Raw genomic sequence first — 12594 nt, 5'->3', positions numbered from 1 at the left:
GTAAAAAATGAAAAGTGAAAAGGATTTTAAACCCGTTCGTCGGTTTGTCTCGCTTTTTCCTGGATGTCCGGGAGACGACGGACGTCCGTTCGCACAGAAAATGCAACATTACTATTGATTTCAACTGTTTTGGTTCAATTTTGAGCCATTAATTACACTTTTTGAATATCCCAAAACATCTAGTGGTGTGTGAAATGAGTAATTCATAGAAATAAGCATATATGCGCACAATGATCACACACAATAGCCAAGGATACTTGCCACCCACACATATTTTAATGTTGATTATCAAATTCCAACACGTGAGACATACTCCAAATGTTCAAACCACTACGGATATAACAAAAAAGATATTCATTCAGGGGTTTTGTGAAGATATCCATCAGTTGATCATTTGTATGAATGCATTCAATTGATATGTCTCCTTTTTTAGAGTGGTCTCTCAAAAAATGATGTATAATCTCAATGTGTTTAGTTCTTGAATGTTGAATTGGATTTTTGGTGAGATTAATAGCACTAGTGTTATCACAATGAATAGGTACACATTTGATGTTCAAACCATAATCCAATAATGTGTTTTTCATTAAAAGTACTTGTGCACAACAAGCTCCAGCCACAATATACTTGTCCTCAGTAGTAGATAGAGCAACAGAGTTTTGTTTCTTGCTAAACCAGGAGACTAGTGATCTCCCAAGAAATTGACATGTTTCACTTGTGCTTTTCCTATCTACTCGACAACCGGCAAAGTTGGCATCAGAGTAGCCTTCTAGGTCAAATGAATCAGAATTTCCATACCATAGGCCAAATGAGGGAGTTCCTCTCAAACACTTGAAAATTCTTTTGATTGCAAACAAATGGGTCTCTTGGATCCGATTGAAATCGTGCAGACAAGCAAACACTGAACAAAATATCAGGTCTACTAGCAGTTAAGTACAAGAGGTTGCCAATCATACTTCTATATTTCTTTTGGTCAACTTTTGAACTACTATCTTCTATAGATAGTTTTGAAGATGTGTTCATGGGAGTGGGTTTTATAGGAGAAGTATCCATGCCAAATCTTTTCAAAAGTTCATGTGTATATTTTTCTTGGTTAATGAAAATACCATTATTCAATTAATGTATTTAAAGCCCAAGAAAGAATTTAAACTCACCCATCATGCTCATTTCAAATTCATTTTTCAAGCATTGGGAAAACTCATCACACATGCTTTCATTTGTTACACCAAAGATAGTATCATCAACATAAATCTGCACAATCAACATATCATCATTCTTTCTTTTGATAATAAGAGTTTTATCAACTTTTTCAGTTTCAAAACCTTTGTTTAACAAAAAGGATGTCAATCTTTGATACCAAGCTCTAGGAGCTTGCTTTAACCCATACAATACTTTATCCAATTTGTAAACATGATTAGGATATTTAAAGTTTTCAAAGCCAGGGGGTTGTTCAACATACACTTCTTCCATTATATAACCATTTAAAAAGGCACTTTTAACATCTATTTGATAGAGTTTGAATCCTTTATGACATGCAAATGCAAGAAGCATTCTTATAGCTTCTAGTCTAGCAACCGGGGCAAAGGTTTCATCATAATTGATGCCCTCTTCTTAGTTGTAGCCTTGAGCAATAGGTCTTGCTTTGTTCCTTGAGATATTTCCATGTTCATCAAGTTTATTTCTACACACACAGCTACTGTCGATGACGAATTGATTGTTAAGCCTAGGAACCAACTTTCAAACCTTGTTTCTTTTGAATTGGTTGAGTTCCTCTTGCATAGCAATCATCCAAAATTCATCTTGTTCGGCCTCGGTGATGCTTTTAGGTCCAATATGTCATATAAAAGCAAATTCTCCACATATAATTCTATAATGTGCTCTAGTTTTAATTCCTTGAGAGGGATCACCTAATATTTGTGAATTAGGATGACTTTTCATAATTCTTTTTCCCTTGTTAGTCAAGATTTATTCTTCCTCTTCTTCTTCTTCGGTTACTTCTTCATTTTCAAGATTAACTTCCTCTAGTTTCTTTGTTATATCTTTAGTTTCATCGTTCTCTAGAGATTTTTGAGGATCTTCTTCTTCATCATCATTAACTATTGATTTAGGGTCTTGAGATTCATAAAATTTTACATGAATATCTTCTTCAACAATCAAGGTTCTTTTGTTGTAAACTCTATATGCTTTGCTTCGGTTAGAATATCTAGGAAAAATCCCATCATCCAACTTTGGGTCGAATTTATGAAGATTGTCCCTGAGATTTAGAATATAGCATTTACAACCAAAAACCTTGAAGTGACTTATGTTAGGTTTTCTCCCTTTCCAAAGCTCATATGGAGTCTTAAGAGTTGTTGGTCTTTTGAGGACTCTGTTAATGACATAGCATGCAGTGTTAACAGCTTCGGCCCAAGCGTTTCTAGGGGTGCTATAATCATTTAACATAGTTCTTGCCATCTCTTGAAGAACTCTATTTTTCCTCTCCACTACACCATTGTGTTGAGGAGTTCTGGGCGTAGAGAAATTATGATCAATCCCACATTTAGAGCAATAGTTTTTAAAATCAATGTTTCGGTTCCATGATCACTTCTTATAGATGTTATGGAAGTTCCTTTTTCATTTTGAACCTTATTGCACAATTTGAAAAACATTTGAAAAGTTTCATCTTTACTACTAAAAAACATAACCCATGTATATCTAGAGAAATCATCAACAACAACATATACATATCTCTTCCCACCATTGCTACAAGTTTTCATATGACCAAAAAGATCCATATGAAGAAGTTGTAGAGGTCTTGTGGTAGAGATAACACTTTTGGGTTTAAAAGAGTCTTTGGCTTGTTTTTCTTTTTGACAAGCTCTACAAACATGATCATATGTGTACTTGAGCTTAGGCAAACCATTGACTATTTCTTTATTGCAAGGTTTAGACAATAATTCCATATGTGTATGTCATAGTCTTCTATGCCAAGTCCATGAGTTATTATCAATAGAAGAGAGACATTTGACATTTTGTGTTGTGAGTTCTTCTAGTGCAAAAGTGTAAACATTATCATTTCTTGTGGCAATGACACTAACGGTGTTATTGTATGTGCCTTTGACAATGCATTTATCATTTCTAAATGTGACCTCATTACCAACATCACAAAGTTAACTAATGCTAAGCAAATTCGTAGCCATACCATCAACAAGCAAAATATTGGATATAGTAATGTCCTTAAAAGTACTTGTACCTTCACCGATGATCTTTCCTTTCTTATTGTCGTCGAAGGTGACCTTACCTTGATTTCCCATGGTGATGAATGAAAACTTGGATGGGTCTCCGGCCATGTGTCTCGAGCATCCGCTATCCAAGTACCATTTGTTGGTGTTGATATTTCCTTTCAAACAAATCTACAAGACAAAGTTCATGTTCTAGACTTAGGTACCCAAGTTCTCTTGGGTCCTTCAAGGTTAGTGTCATACAATTCATCTTTTCTTACCCACACATACTTCACATTTGTTTGTCTTCTCATTCTACAGCGTAGTTGTAGTGTCCACTTTTCCACAATAGTGACAAGAGGGAACATATGTGTTGGTTTTAGCATATGACTTTGTAGTCTTCTTTTGTCTATGTGGTTGTATGAACTTGTTCTTGTGAGACTTTTTCTCTTGGAATTTTGGTAGCCCAAACTTGCCATTCCATTAGAAAAGTTCTTCTCAAGAATTTAATCAAGCTTAGATTTACCACATGAGAACTTTAGTTTGAGCTTATCATTATCTTGTTTGAATTCTTTATTTTCAAGATAGTGTTTTTTAGTATCTTCATATATCTTTTCAATTTCTTCTTTACAACCCAAGGAAATTAAACAAGGATGCCCTTGCCACCTTTACAATGTCTCTCCTACACGGCCGAGAACGAAGCCCTTCACCCAAGGGAATTAACACAGGATGCCCTTCCACCTTTCTTGTCTCTCCTACACCGCCGAGATCTAAGCGCTTTCCGAAGAAGAAGATAGCTTTGCCTCTAAGTAGGCTACAATGCACAATGAAGCTCCCACAAGGTTCTTTAAAAAAATAAGTACAATTCAAAGCCTAAACCAATCTCAAATGATTTTCAGAAATCAAGGCACAAAGGATTGGTGAGAGAAATTAACCCAAAAATTGTTACAAGTGAGTTTATAGGGTTTGTTAAGGTTGGAACATGCTCATCAAGTGTTTTAGACCCTTTGAATGGGTATATATGAAGTCCCAACTCAATATGACCGTTTTAGGGGCAAAACAGTAATTTTTTGGTCAAACTGTCAACTAGCCGTTGTAGCCACAACGGTTATAATTTTATGAGTTCATAGTGTTCTCGGAGTTCCGAGAACAATTCTTGGAGTTTCGAGAAATATCCTCGGAGTTCCGAGAAAACCGCTAAATAGTGAAATTTCACTCCCTGGACCATTTTTCGGAGTTCCGAGAAAATTCTCGGAATTTCGAGAAAATGAACAGAGTATGAAATTATACTCCTAGACCATTTCTCGGAGTTCCGAGATAACTCTTCTAGTTCTGAGCTCGGAGCTCCAAGATAACTCTCGAAGGTCCGAGCTCGGAGCTCCGAGCTCAGAGCTCCGAGAAGCCTATTTTCAGCAGATTTCCTATTTTTCTTTGTTGCTGATTTCTTTTGCTTTTGGAACTCATTTTCTATATATATTGGAATGTCATGAGGGTCCCACAGTGATGGAACACCACATGGTCATTCACTAATCCGATTAGGCTCTTAGGGTGTGTTGTAGTCTCTTTGAAAAATATTATTTTCACTAGTTTTAGGGGTTTAAACAATGTGCCTTGACAAGAGAAAATGCAAGAGAGATAGTGTGGACCCCGATCCGAGGACGGGGAGGGAACGAGTCCCTAACACCCTCTGGATCATCCACGTGAATGGAGAGTTCTACCAAAGAACTCTCAAAACGAATGCCACCCTCATAGCATAGCACAAGTAGCGATATAAAAAGAAAGAGATATGTCTTGATCCGGAGCCAAGGCTCGAAACCCAGACATACCTAGTCGCCATCCATGGATACGCCATGGAACCCCAAAATCAAATCCTCTGTGCAATGGATAACCAGAAATATATATGGGTTCGTGCCTGATTACGAATGGAGAAGGTCTGAAGAGCACCCCCAATTCGTCTGAGTGCAAGCACTTGGTCTCTTATGCCATTTTTATTAACTCCAAAGAAATTTGATTAAAAATCGTGTGAAATGGGAACAAATATCCCCGAGTGAACGTCTACCTAATCATGCATGACTCGGGGATGAAATAATAAGCACACATAAAGTAAGATAAAAGATGTGTCACCTAATGACAACTAGGTTGTGAGTGACATGCCTAACTGGTGTCTAAGTTCTGATGGACAAACGCATGCAAGCTACATCTAAAGGTATAGGATCAGTACAAGAAAGTAAGAGAACACATCAAAACATGCAATAACAACACAACAAATCCTAAGACTCTAAATGATTTAACCCGAGTCTTCGGATGGTCTGATGTTCATCCAAAGAAGCCTACGTATCCCCGCCTCCACAAGAATCAGAGTCACGTAGTTCTTCGCGCATATTCTAAACTATGATGCCTAAGCCACCTAGACCTCTATCCTAGACTCGATCTAAAAGATCGGACCAGTTATTAAAGTTTTTTGTATGATTATTTAAATTCTAGTGAATTGTGAATTTTAGGACACCCTATATGCCCTAACTAAATGCAGATTAGCCCTAAGCTAATGCAGGTGGTTCCAACGTAGCTCGAAACGAACTCTCCTACTACGCTCCTAAAGCTCAAAAGCATTTCAAAATGACTTAAGATTTTTGATATTTTTCATCTTTTTTTAATTTTAAGATATTTCAATGTTTTTGAATTTTAAAATATTCAATTGTTTTTGGGTTTCAAATTTCTAACGTTTTTGTGATTTTAAATGATTTCAATGCTCTTGTGATTTTAAGATTTCAATCGTTCATGGATTTTAAAATTTTAAATGTTTTCACCCTTTTGGTCAAAGGCCAAAGGGAACATACAATGCAACACCCTAGGGTAAAACCCTTAGGGTAAAGGGGAAACCCCAAACGAACAAACTAGTATCTGTAAGCCCAATGGTTTTCACCTTGGCATTCCTATCTTATTTTGATGATTCCAATACACAAGTGAGTTATGATCACTAATGTGTTTGATTGTCTAAGTTGTAGATTATAATTGCTTAAAGACATCATTGTTTGGATTAAGGCCAAAGAAGCCCGCATTGGACCACATTCGGAAGGCCAGAGACATCGAAGTCCAAGATAAATGAAGACTTGAAGAGTCCATTGAAGATCAAGTTATATTAGATTGTATTAAGATCCAATCCTAGTTTAGGATTTTGAAAGACATAATTAAGGAAATAAACACACACCCTAAATTTATATGTGATTGTCTTTGTGGTGTTCCAACACCTTGGAACCCTCATAGCAATCCCAACTTGGTGTTAAGTTGGAAGCCCAAAAACATGAAGTGAAAATCTGCTCTTCATAGGCTTCTCGGAACTCCGAGAAATGGTCCAGTAGACTTTTTTCATCTTCTGTTTGTATTCCCGGAACTCCGAGATTTTTTCTCAGAACTCCGAGAATTCTCGGAACTCCGAGAACACTATAACGGTCATATTTTGAGCCGTTGGGAATTTTGCTGGAATTACCACAGTGCCATTGAACGGTCATATTTTGGTTTTTCTATAAATATGGGCATTCTAAACTTCAAGACTATCAATCCTAACACTCTTAAACTTCATTTGAAAATCCAAAGAGTGAATCAAACTTGATTATGCCTCTCATCCTCTAAGATTAGGATTTGGATCTTCAGGCTATATTTGTACATCTTCTGCAAAGTTGTAAACCCTTATGAGGGATTTTTGTTCTTTCTTTCTTATTCAAGAAATTGTATTCGGGCGAGTGTTCGGAGAAGCATAGCCCACTCTCCGTGGTGAAGATTGCCACCAAGGTTAAAGGTAATCGGAATTTCTAATCGGCACCGATCTTCGCCGAAGTTAAGAAGATCACTTAGTGAAGCCATCAACGGGTCTTTGTTGGTGGAGTGGAGTAGGCCTCGCGTTTTGACGACCGAACCACTTTAAATCTCGGGTGCACTCTCTCTTGAACTCTAGCTCTTTATTTTGCATTGCACCTCTAGATTTAACTTGTGTGCTTGAATTTCATTTTGATCTCTTAATTTCCAACTTAGGTTTGAGTTTTCAAAAGATTAAAACTTGTTAGAAACCTAATTAATTTTCACTCCTCATAGTTGCCGTACTCGGGACCACCCTTGGAATTTCACTTGGTATCAGAGCAAAGGCTCTTAAAAGATTTTCTTTTTTAAAAAATCTTTGGTAAATTTTTCTTTAAAAATTTCAAACAAGGGAAAGATCATAAGATCTTTGGCAACTTTCTAATTATGAAATGACGGATAGAAATGGAACCGGACTTCCGGAGGGCCATTCCACAACTAGACCTCCCTTCTTTAATGGGTCCAACTATGGACATTGGAAGACAAGGATGTGCATCTATCTCCTTTCGATAGATGTGGAACTTTGGCACATTGTTGAAAATGGATACATGTTGCCTTCCAAACCATTTGAAGAATGGAATGTCGTAGAAAAAATGCATGCAAATTTAAATTACAAAGCTATAAATTCTTTGTTTTGCGCCTTATCTACAGAGGAGTTTAATCGAGTTGCTCTTTTTGATTCCGCCAAGGTTATTTGGGATACACTTGCCGTTACCCATGAGGGAACATCTCAAGTTAAGGATTCCAAAATAAACTTGTTAAAGAGCAAATATGAAATGTTTAGAATGGATCAAAACGAAAGCATTTCCGAAATGTATACCCGTTTTTCTAAAATTTCTAATGAATTAGCAAATCTTGGTAAATCTTATCCTACTGATGAGCTTGTGAGTAAGTTGCTTAGGTCTCTTCCTCCATATTGAGATCCAAAGGTAACCGCCATACAAGAATCAAAGAATCTCAAGACGCTAACCATGGAGGAGGTTGTAGGATCTCTCATCACCCATGAGATGCTCCTCACTAGCAGACAAGAGGAGAAGAAGCCGAAAGAGAAAGAGAAAGAGAGTCGATCTCTAGCTCTAAAAGCCTTCAAAGCAAACTCATCATCCTCTAGCGAGGCGGATAGCGACGAAGAAGAAGCTTTAAGGAAATTTAAAAGCTTATGGAGAAAGAAACATAAAAAGGATAAAACGAAGAAGAAAGAAGAAAGTGAAGTAGAAGGAGGAATAAAGTGCTATAATTGCAAGAAGGCCGGACACAAAAGACCAGATTGTCCACTTCTCAAGTCATCTTCCTCAAAATACAAGGGAAAGAAGGAATGGAAGAAACATAAAGCTCTTGCCGCCGGATGGGATGCTACTAGCACCTCGGGAAAGAGTTCAAGCGAAGGGGAAGAAAAGAAAGACGATCTTTGCTTCATGGCACTCACCCATGAAGACGAGGTAAACTCTAACCCTTCATGTTATTCATCTAGTACTGATAGTGAAAAAATATCATATGATGAATTGTGCTCAACCTTGCACTCTCAAATTTCTAAAAATAAAGTTCAAAAGAAATCCATTTCAAAATTAGAAAATGACCTTAATTTTTTGAAAAATGAATTTTCTTCCATATCTCAAATACAACTTGAAAATTTTAAACTTGAGATTGAAACCCTTAAGGGTTGTTTGGATGAGAAATCTTGCCAAATTGCAAAACTTCAAGATGTGGCAAGCTCTTCCAAATCTTATGAAGATGAATTTAATGATTTTCTAAATCAAATAACCCATCTTCATAATGAAAATGAAAGGTTAAGATTATGTCTCCATCGATTCTTAAATGGTGACAAAATTATTGACATAATCTTAAAGAAGACTAGTCAAAGACCTAAACATGCATATGATAGGACTAGCGTATCTAACCCTCATGTTAGATGCCATTATTGTGGAATAAATGGTCATTACCAATTCCAATGTGCATCTAAGATTAGGGATTATGGTGGAACCAAGAAATCTTGGGTTCCCAAAGCCCCCGTATGATTTTCATCATATATGCTTAGATTAGGGGCTAATGCTTAAAATTGAATATCTTTTTCAAAGTTAATTAAATATCCCCTCTTATGTTGAATAAAAATTCTAAATAGGGGGAGTTCTAGGTTTGTCTTTTTCCTTGAAAAAGGGGGGGCATTAAATTGAATATTTCATCCCTTTGTTTCTCTTTTACCCCAATCTTTTTTATTGATGCCAAAGGGGGAGAGAATTTAGTATTAGGAAAAATATATGTGCTTTTTATTGGAAAATCTCTTGTGTTTGTCATCATCAAAAAGGGGGAGATTGTAAGCCCAATGGTTTTCACCTTGGCATTCCTATCTTATTTTGATGATTCCAATACACAAGTGAGTTATGATCACTAATGTGTTTGATTGTCTAAGTTGTAGATCATAATTGCTTAAAGACATCATTGCTTGGATTAAGGCCAAAGAAGCTCGCATTGGACCACATTCGGAAGGCCAGAGACATCGAAGTCCAAGATAAATGAAGACTTGAAGAGTCCATTGAAGATCAAGTTATATTAGATTGTATTAAGATCCAATCCTAGTTTAGGATTTTGAAAGGCATAATTAAGGAAATAAACACACACCCTAAATTTATATGTGATTGTCTTTGTGGTGTTCCAACACCTTGGAACCCTCATAGCAATCCCAACTTGGTGTTAAGTTGGAAGCCCAAAAACATGAAGTGAAAATCTGCTCTTCATAAGCTTCTCGGAACTCCGAGAAATATTCTCGGAACTCCGAGAAATGGTCCAGCAGACTTTTTTCATCTTCTGTTTGTATTCTCGGAACTCCGAGATTTTTTCTCAGAACTCCAAGAATTCTCGGAACTCCGAGAACACTATAACGGTCATATTTTGAGCCGTTGGGAATTTTGCTGGAATTACCACAATGCCATTGAACGGTCATATTTTGGTTTTTCTATAAATATGGGCATTCTAAACTTCAAGACTATCAATCCTAACACTCTTAAACTTCATTTGAACATCCAAAGAGTGAATCAAACTTGATTATGCCTCTCATCCTCTAAGATTAGGATTTAGATCTTTAGGCTATATTTGTACATCTTCTGCAAAGTTGTAAACCCTTATGAGGAATTTTTGTTCTTTCTTTCTTATTCAAGAAATTGTATTCGGGCGAGTGTTCGGAGAAGCGTAGCCCACTCTCCGTGGTGAAGATTTCCACCAAGGTTAAAGGTAATCGGAATTTGTAATTGGCACCGATCTTCGCCGAAGTTAAGAAGATCACTTAGTGAAGCCATCAACGGGTCTTTGTTGGTGGAGTGGAGTAGGCCTCGCGTTTTGACGACCGAACCACTTTAAATCTCGGGTGCACTCTCTCTTGAACTCTAGCTCTTTATTTTGCATTGCACCTCTAGATTTAACTTGTGTGCTTGAATTTCATTTTGATCTCTTAATTTCCAACTTAGGTTTGAGTTTTCAAAAGATTAAAACTTGTTAGAAACCTAATTAATTTTCACTCCTCATAGTTGCCGTACTGAGGACCACCCTTGGAATTTCAGTATCTCAAAACAAGATGTAACAATCCACAAACAAGTAAACAAACGTCTCAAGAACAATGAAAATGATCTAAGATCCCAAATAAGCAAAGCTCTAATAAGACTGAGTTAGTCTCTAGCCAAGATGAATGATAACAACTCTAAAGGATAAACTTCTAACTAAAACACGAAAGGAAGGGGTGCAAATGAGTCAGGGACTCTCTAATAACACTACCAAAAGTGAAGGCAAATAAGTCAAAGACTCGCTATTAACACTACCGAAATAGGGGCAAAAAACGACTCAAAGACTTGCTAGAACATGGGGCCACTCTAACATGTGGCTAGGTAAGTATCCTAAAGGGGACACTCTCTAAATGAAACAAGGCTTGTTTCCAAATAGAATCTCTGTAAATGAGGCAAGGCATGCCTCCTAAGGGTAAACTCTCTACCAAACTAAAATAGACTCCCAAAGGGGTAGGCTCTAAACAACAAGGCTTGTCTCCAAGGGAGAAACACCTTAATGAGACTAAGCATATCTCGTAGAAAGGGGACTCATGGAACTTGGAAGGTCTAGACATGATTTGGAAGCGATCCTAGAAGTTTAGATGTCTAGGTTGACATATAGCACGGGTTCCACTCATTTAGGATATTAAAAAAAAATTTGAAAGCACTCTGTAAAACATGCAATTTTCGCAAATAAGGATCTAAAATATAAAGTAAATCCTAAAAATTGATCAATAAATGATTTGTGACTTGCTAGCATGCTCATCATATCCCAATACAAGCATTAGAATCAATATAGGCTCAAAACAATCTAAAAAAAAAAAGAAAAGGTGAAATTTCCACCTAACATGTAATTTTCACAAAAAATGGGCAAAAATGCCAAACAAATCATGGGAATGATTCAATATATGATTTGTGAGTTGCTAGCATGCTCATCATATCCCAATACAAGCATTAGAATCAATATAGGCTCAAAACAATCTAAAAAAAAAAGAAAACGTGAAATTTCCACCCAACATGTAATTTTCACCAAAAATGGTCAAAAATGCCAAACAAATCATGGGAATGATTCAATAAATGATTTAAAACTTGCTACCAAGCTCAAAACATCCCAAACACTCATTAAAATTGAATAGAGCTCATATTGTCCATGATTTTCAAGAAATGGCACAGTTATGTCATATAATGTGAAAATTGCAACTTTGCACTGACTTTTAGACTCCTCAAACATCAAAACCACCAAAAACTCTACTAATCAAAATTGTAGATCTCAGCATAAGAGACATTTTCTCAGTTTACCATTTTGTTTGGATCTGCCCAGAAGTGGCCGGAAAATGGCCTCTTCCGATCCATCGCCATTAAAAGACAGATTAGTGTTTTTATTGAAAGTTCGGGCTCAGTTTTGACACTCAAAACATCACTTCTGAAAAAATTCGTTCAAGGACAAAGTAATAGAAAATCTTGTGAAGAACATTTTTACTTTTTACGGCTTTGGACGAAACACACCTGAAATAGCCTAAAAATGGCCACCAAGCTGTTGTTGCAGAAATGACAGTTTTTTCAGAAAACTGAAGCTTGTAAGTATTTTTTTGACATATTAAAAAACCTTTATGGAAAAATTTGCTGAATATGACAGTTTTAGGAAATATTATAGCGAACACTTTTTCAGTTGACAGTTTCGAACAATTCCGAGCAGTAGCAGCCCAAAAGTTACTCGACACGATAATTTCTAAAAAACTTGAAAACAAAAACATCATTATGGATTGAAAACTTTAAACGGGCATAACTCTCTCGTCTTTTGGCCAAATTTGGGCCGCCATATGTCGAACTGACCGGCTTGACGAGATCTACAAAATTGATATGTTTGTTTTTGGTGATTTTAAGCTTTAGAAAACCGAAAATAGAAAACAATGGGCTGGACAGCAAGCATTTAAGGGTATTTTCTAAGCATACAAAGTGTAAAATAAAAGAAACATTCACTTTCATTGTATGAACAAAATGACACTCAAGCAAAC

Source organism: Tasmannia lanceolata, unplaced genomic scaffold, assembly GCF_043159265.1.
Source record: "Tasmannia lanceolata isolate RefF3 unplaced genomic scaffold, GAP_Taslan_0.1 ptg000013l, whole genome shotgun sequence".
NCBI classification, from domain to species: domain Eukaryota; kingdom Viridiplantae; phylum Streptophyta; class Magnoliopsida; order Canellales; family Winteraceae; genus Tasmannia; species Tasmannia lanceolata.
The sequence above is the reverse complement of the archived record's forward strand: the minus strand, read 5'-3'. Positions refer to the sequence as shown.